Source organism: Ochotona curzoniae, unplaced genomic scaffold (assembly GCF_017591425.1).
Source record: "Ochotona curzoniae isolate NIBS_2020 unplaced genomic scaffold, NIBS_Ocur_1.0 contig_4504, whole genome shotgun sequence".
NCBI classification, from domain to species: Eukaryota; Metazoa; Chordata; class Mammalia; order Lagomorpha; family Ochotonidae; genus Ochotona; species Ochotona curzoniae.
This window is the reverse complement of record NW_024466309.1, coordinates 1,612,781-1,618,780: the sequence shown is the minus strand read 5'-3', so window position 1 is coordinate 1,618,780 and position 6,000 is coordinate 1,612,781. Positions and strand designations below refer to the sequence as shown.

At 44.1% G+C, this 6,000-nt stretch overlaps 1 pseudogene; it reads right to left on the bottom strand.

Moving 5' to 3' along the window:
• Nucleotides 1-2,597: 2,597 nt before the first annotated feature.
• Nucleotides 2,598-5,057, bottom strand: LOC121160518 (annotated as a pseudogene).
• Between the last annotated feature and the right edge of the window lie 943 nt (nucleotides 5,058-6,000).

The following is a 6,000-nucleotide window of genomic DNA, read 5'->3' as shown; positions in this document are numbered from 1 at the left end:
GTTGCCTTTGCTATCACTCGGCAGTCACATTAAATTCTGAAACTGTAGTTCATTATACTTAAAATGATAATGTTAATTGGAATGCAGAGTTACTCAGTTATTTTCTTATTTTAATAATTTTGTACCCCAACATGATGTCCTTTGACACTGCCTGTCACTGAGTTCGGGTTTTTTAATCTGCTTAATTCTTTTGAGTTCTGCATGGTTGGAAACAAAAGGAATAACCAGCTGGGGTTCAGGAGGGAATGTGTGTTACAGCTGAGGCTTTGTCTGGCACAGTGATGATAGGCACGGCTTGCTCCGTACCACCCCGAGCGGGACCCATGTCGGCAGCCACCCCGTCCACCATGTCTGGCAGGGCCATTCTCAGTTCTGAGCATCTGCTTCTGGCAGTTTTTTTAAACTTTACTATACAAGGAACTGCAGAAGCCTGTAAACCAAAGGCTTCTCCCCTCCAGAAAGCCAAGAGGCAGGTGGCTCCTCCTCCCATCTCCCATTTATTACGCCCTGCAAAATGCTTGGTGCGCTGCAAATAGGCATGGGTTATAAACTCAGTGTGGCCCAAAGATGTCTGGTAACAAATGATTTAAAAACCTGTCTCTGCTTTTTATTATTATTATTATTTTTTAGCCTTTGTTTTACATTTTGCTGAGTTCCTTTGAATGCTTTACTGAAAAACATAAAACTGGGACACAAGATAGAGACCTTCTATTGCACACGTTGCAAGCACAGATTACAGCATGTGTCCATGTGTCCATGTGTGCAGGAGTCAGGCACTCGTAAGGTGACCATCCATTTTCATTTCATGCTCCTACTGTGTGTTATGACTTGGATCAAAGCTTGGGCATCCAGCAAAGCCCCGTGCATTGGGATTGGGCAAGTGAATGAAGGGTCTGTGTTCTGGTTGATGGGTCATGCATTGAGAGTAAGGCTTCTGATCCAGCTATTGTCACTGGAAAAGCTTGACTGCTGTGGACATCACATTGAGGGTTAAAGATTCGCTGGAACTGTAACTCTTGGAAAGCAACATGCATGCAGAAACCAGAGATAAATGTGGGCAGAAGCTGCTGGCTGGCCCTTATTCTAGTCATTAAAGTATGGATGGCACCCATTTTTCACAAGGTAAAGTTCTGATTATAGTTTTTCAGCAGGAAAAAAAATCTTATAGAGGGAAGGCAAGGTGGCATGCATGCTAATCTTCCTGCAGCACTAACACCCCGCATGGGTGTCAGTTCATGTTGCAGCTGCTCCATTTCCAATCCAGCTCACTGTGTATGCACTGTGGGTGCAGTGGAGGGTTGTTTAAGCAACTGGGTCTCTGCACCCATGTGGGTGGCACAGAGGAAGCTCCTGGCTTCTGGGGAAGTGAACCAGAGGCTGGAATGCATCTCTCTCTGTCTGTTTGCCTTCCCTTCTCTCTGTAAAATCTGCCTTTCCAGTGCAAAAAAAAATTTTTATAGAAGTAAACCTTATAATCCCTCTTAATTAACGAAGTAAGATCCTGAGTAATTCTTCATTAAAACAGATCTCCTAAAGCCAAATAATTATGTTCTTACAGCAGGCTCTCAGCTACTTGTCAGATTAGTACTGTGCTGTTCAGTGATCATGGAATGCAGCTATTAGTGACTAAAGAAAAATTTTAAAAGATTTATTTATTTTTATTGGAAAGGCACATCTACAGAGAGGAGGATTGACAGAGAGGAAGATCTTCCGTCTGATGGTTCACTCCCCAAGCGACCACAACAGATGGAGCTGAGTCAATCTGAAGCCAGGAGCTAGGAGTTTTCTCCAGGTCTCCCATGCTGGTTCAGGGTCCCAAGGCTTTGGCCCATCCTCGACTGCTTTTCCCAGGCTACAAGCAGGAAGCTGGATGGGAAGTGGGGCTGCCTGGGATTAGGACTGACATCCATGTGGGATCCCGGCGAGTTAAAGGAAAGGACTTTAGCCTCTATGTTATCATGCCAGCCCCAGAAATTTTCAAAAAATATTCATTTTTTAATTTGAAAAACAGAGTTAGAGAAAGAGAGATCTTCTACTCACCGGTTCACTCCCCAGATGGCCACAACAGCTAGAGCAGAGCTGATCTCAAGTTGTGAGCTAGGAGTTTCCTCACAGCTTTCCACATGGGTTCATGGGCCCAAAGGCCACAGTCCTCTCCAACTGCCTCCCTGAACTATTAGCAGGAAGCAAAGGGATTTGGTAATGGCTTTTGAAAATTCTATATCAAATAAAGAAATTCCATGTGTTATAATATGTGGTAATGTATACAGATTGGAATAGTACTCACCTACAACTAGAATGAAATTCTACCATTTGCAGCGAAGTTGATGTAACTGGAGGACATCATGTTGAGGGAAATAAGCCAGACATCTGTAGACAAAACCACATATATTTGGAACTGTACATTTGCACAGAAAAAAAAGAAGGAAGGAAGGAAAAAAGGGAGGGAGTGAGGGGGGGAGGGAGTGAGGGAGGGAGGGAGGGAAGGAGAAAATGGAGGGAAGAGAAAGAGAGAGAGAAAGGAAAGGAAAAAATAAGGGAGGGAGGGACAGAATGAGTACAGAAAAGAAAGGGGAAGAAATAAATATCTGTGTGTATCAGTATTCCTGCAAATGTTTTGTAAAACATTGTTTTATACCTTTGTCAAATCAATGATTAAGAATGTTATAACAGTTTTAATTATCTGGGATTACTTCAAAATGTGCTGAATATGGATGAAGTGGTCATTTTTCCTTTCTTTTTTGTTTGTAACTATTGTCTATATTCTCATTAAACCAACGACTTTTTGCTTTTACTTAATAATCTTGTTCCGGGCCCGGCGCAGTGGGCTGGCGGCTGAGTTCCTCGCCTTGGACATGCTCGGATCCCACATGGGTGCCAGTTTTAATCCCGGTAGCTCCACTTCCCATCCAGCTCCCTGCTTGTGGCCTGGAAAAGCAGTCGAGGACGGCCCAAAGCCTTGGGCTCCTGCACCTGTGTGGGAGACCCGGAGGAAACTCCTGGCTTCGGATCAGCACAGCACCAGCTATTGCGGTCACTTGGGAAGTGAACCATCAGACAGAGGATCTTCCTCTCTGTCTCTCCTCCTCTCTGTGTATCTGACTTTGCAACAAAAAATAAACCTTAAAAAAAAAAAAGAAACGTGTTTATTTTCGTCAATCTCAGTCACGTCTGCTTCAGAGACTTCAGATGAGCTTAAGCCCACTTGGTGGTTGTTCCTGCCCAGCTGGTGGCCTGAGCTGTGGGCTGCAGCCCAGTGTTCAGTGGGAACATTGGTTGGGCACAGAGGGCACCTGCATGCTCTCAGACCAGTCTGTACCCTGGGGCGGGGTAACCCAGAACTCAGGAGTGGGGCAGGCCACTTGCCCTGGAACACTGCCCTAGTCATAGCATTCAGCCAAGCCTGCTCTTCGTCAATCTCTTCAGGATCGTGAGAGAAGTAGAGATGAGGCATGACCTCCAGTGGGTGTTCGCAGGAGAGGGTGCCATGCACGTGCAGAGCGTCCTGGGCCAGCGTCCACCATGTCACACCCTCGGAGTGAGCTGCCTTGTTGCAGGGGGTGGCGATCTCCACGGAGCATAAAGGAGTGTCTGAGTTGCATAGAGTGATGGTGGGCAGGTTCCCGCACATAGCGTCGTGAAAGGCTGGTGGTCGGCCCTGGGATCTGTCACCAGCAAAAGGCTGGTGAAGCAGCCAGCACTGGGTTCAGCTCCAGAGGCAGCAGCGACAGTCAGTGTGGCCCTATGGCCGGTGTTCTGGGAGGATACCATGCTGATGCCAATATCTAAGTCGACCCCACACAAGAAGCTGACTTCTTGAAGGGAAGACCCTCAAAGAATTCTGTAGAGAAATTTTAGAGCCATCACAAAAGAAAATTGGCCAGGGTGAAGGCAAACAAAAGGTATATTGGTTGCCTTTGGAAAAAAATAAGTTCAATTGCACTAGGGCGCATAAACACAATAGCTACCAGAAAGCTATCTGATTTCAAAGAGCCAGCCTCAGAGCTGAGACTGCCAGTCTGCGTCCAATGCATCATGGCAGCTGTTGCAGTTGGCACCCACGCCTACAAGAAGAAAGGACCTATCAGATCGGGATGTCATACTGCCTTGTTTAAGCCCGTGTTTTCCAATGAATTAGGCCTTTATAAGACATGGTCCTTAGGGAAAATGATAGGTATGTATCAACACATAAACAGAAATGACACTTAATTTCAAGCTCCATTAGTGATACACAGAGATGTGGGGAGAACAAGGTAGGCTGAGATGGTAAGAGTGCACGAATGTTAAGCTAAAATAATGTGGAATGCTACAAGCTGAAAATAAAGGGGTTATCAGCAAAGAGACACAAAATTTTACTATCACAAACTCTAAAATCCTTTATTTTCTACTGAAATGACCTGCTTTTGTAACAAGCATTTGGACCAAAAAGACCAGGTGTCCCGAATGTGCAGACCAAATCTAGCATGCTTTCTGCTTCAGTAAGTAAAGTTTTATCAGAACACAGCTCTGATCTTTGTGCTCTGCCCTGTTCCCGGCTGCCTCCACTGCACCATAACAGGATTGAGTAGTTTCCAAGGAGGCTCTAGGACGTGAAAAGATGAAGATTGGCTCTCTGGCATTTCACAGAAGATATTTGACAATCTTGGCTGTAGACTAAGAGAAAAAGAGATGGATAAATGAGCATGTCATTACTTACAAAAAACTGCTACCTTTGGGGGAAAACGTGAGTAAAATTTAATCATAAGTGTTTCTTTTATGAGTCTAATAATGCTTTTTCCCATAAAAACATGTAACAATAAAGTCCCAATTTGGGGAGGTCAGTTTGAAACTCTTTAAGATGCTTGCTGCAAAGAGGGAATGAGAAATTTATAGGCAGGTAAAACAAAATAAAGTTACAGCCTGAGAATTTGACCACCACTTGCTTTCTATCTCCCTCTTCCCTATATTTTCCTACCTCTTTGTGCACTCTCTTCACTCTGCTTTCCTTGACGACTTCCTTGTTGCCTGCTGCACGTAGCTGTCTGTGTCCTGACGAATCGGATTCCTGGCAGCTCCATTTACGCAGATTTGTATCCCATCACCAAGTCAGAGAGCATTTCTCTTATCCAACCTAGAATCCAGCAGGAGGTTATGTAGGGTGACTGTGAGATGTGCTCCCATCCCGCCAACAGTCAATGTGGCCTAATAGATGGAGCTCAACCACTGACCCTGCTCACATCTTGTGTCCACACCTGTGGTCTCAGGTTTTGCTGCAAATGAGATGATTGGCGGATAAAGGGCTAACCTGTGAGTTTATAGCTTACACCACCCTAAGTCACCTTATCAAGTCTCCCATTTCAGTTAGGCACAAGAGCTAAAAGGTTATTGCCTCTAAGCAAGGCATTTTACGAATCATAACTATATTCTGATTAGAAACATCTCTAGTTACAATTATATTTACCTGGTTCTCATGACGCTTATTTCTTCATGCTATAAATGAAACATCAAACAAGACATACATATTGTATATTCCCTTCTGTCTTAAGTGTCTTTGAGTTCCTCATTCTTTCTCAACACTATATGACTGAGAGTTTAATTATTTTTGACTCTGTTTTTGCAAAATTTAATACATATCTTCATAATACATGTCACCATGCAACAATAAACAATGATTGAAAACACACTGGCTATGTAGGGTACTTATGTTGAGATCAGATTCACCTCAGAAGAGTTCACAGCTCTCCCACTTACTCATATGGCCTTATAGTCAATATTCCCCAATCAAGGTTTGAAAATGATAGTATATTCATTGCAGACCTACTATGTGTCTATGCGATACAACCATGAACCAATGAAGTACAGTTTCTACTCTCTCAATACTTATCCAGTAAAGCATAGACACGTATACAGGCTGTCCTACACAGTGGCAAGGAATGGATGTCATGGAAGTTGTAGGGCACAAGGGAGAAGTGATCGGAAGGCAGACCTTTACAAAGGAGTTGGCATGTCAAAGCAGTCATC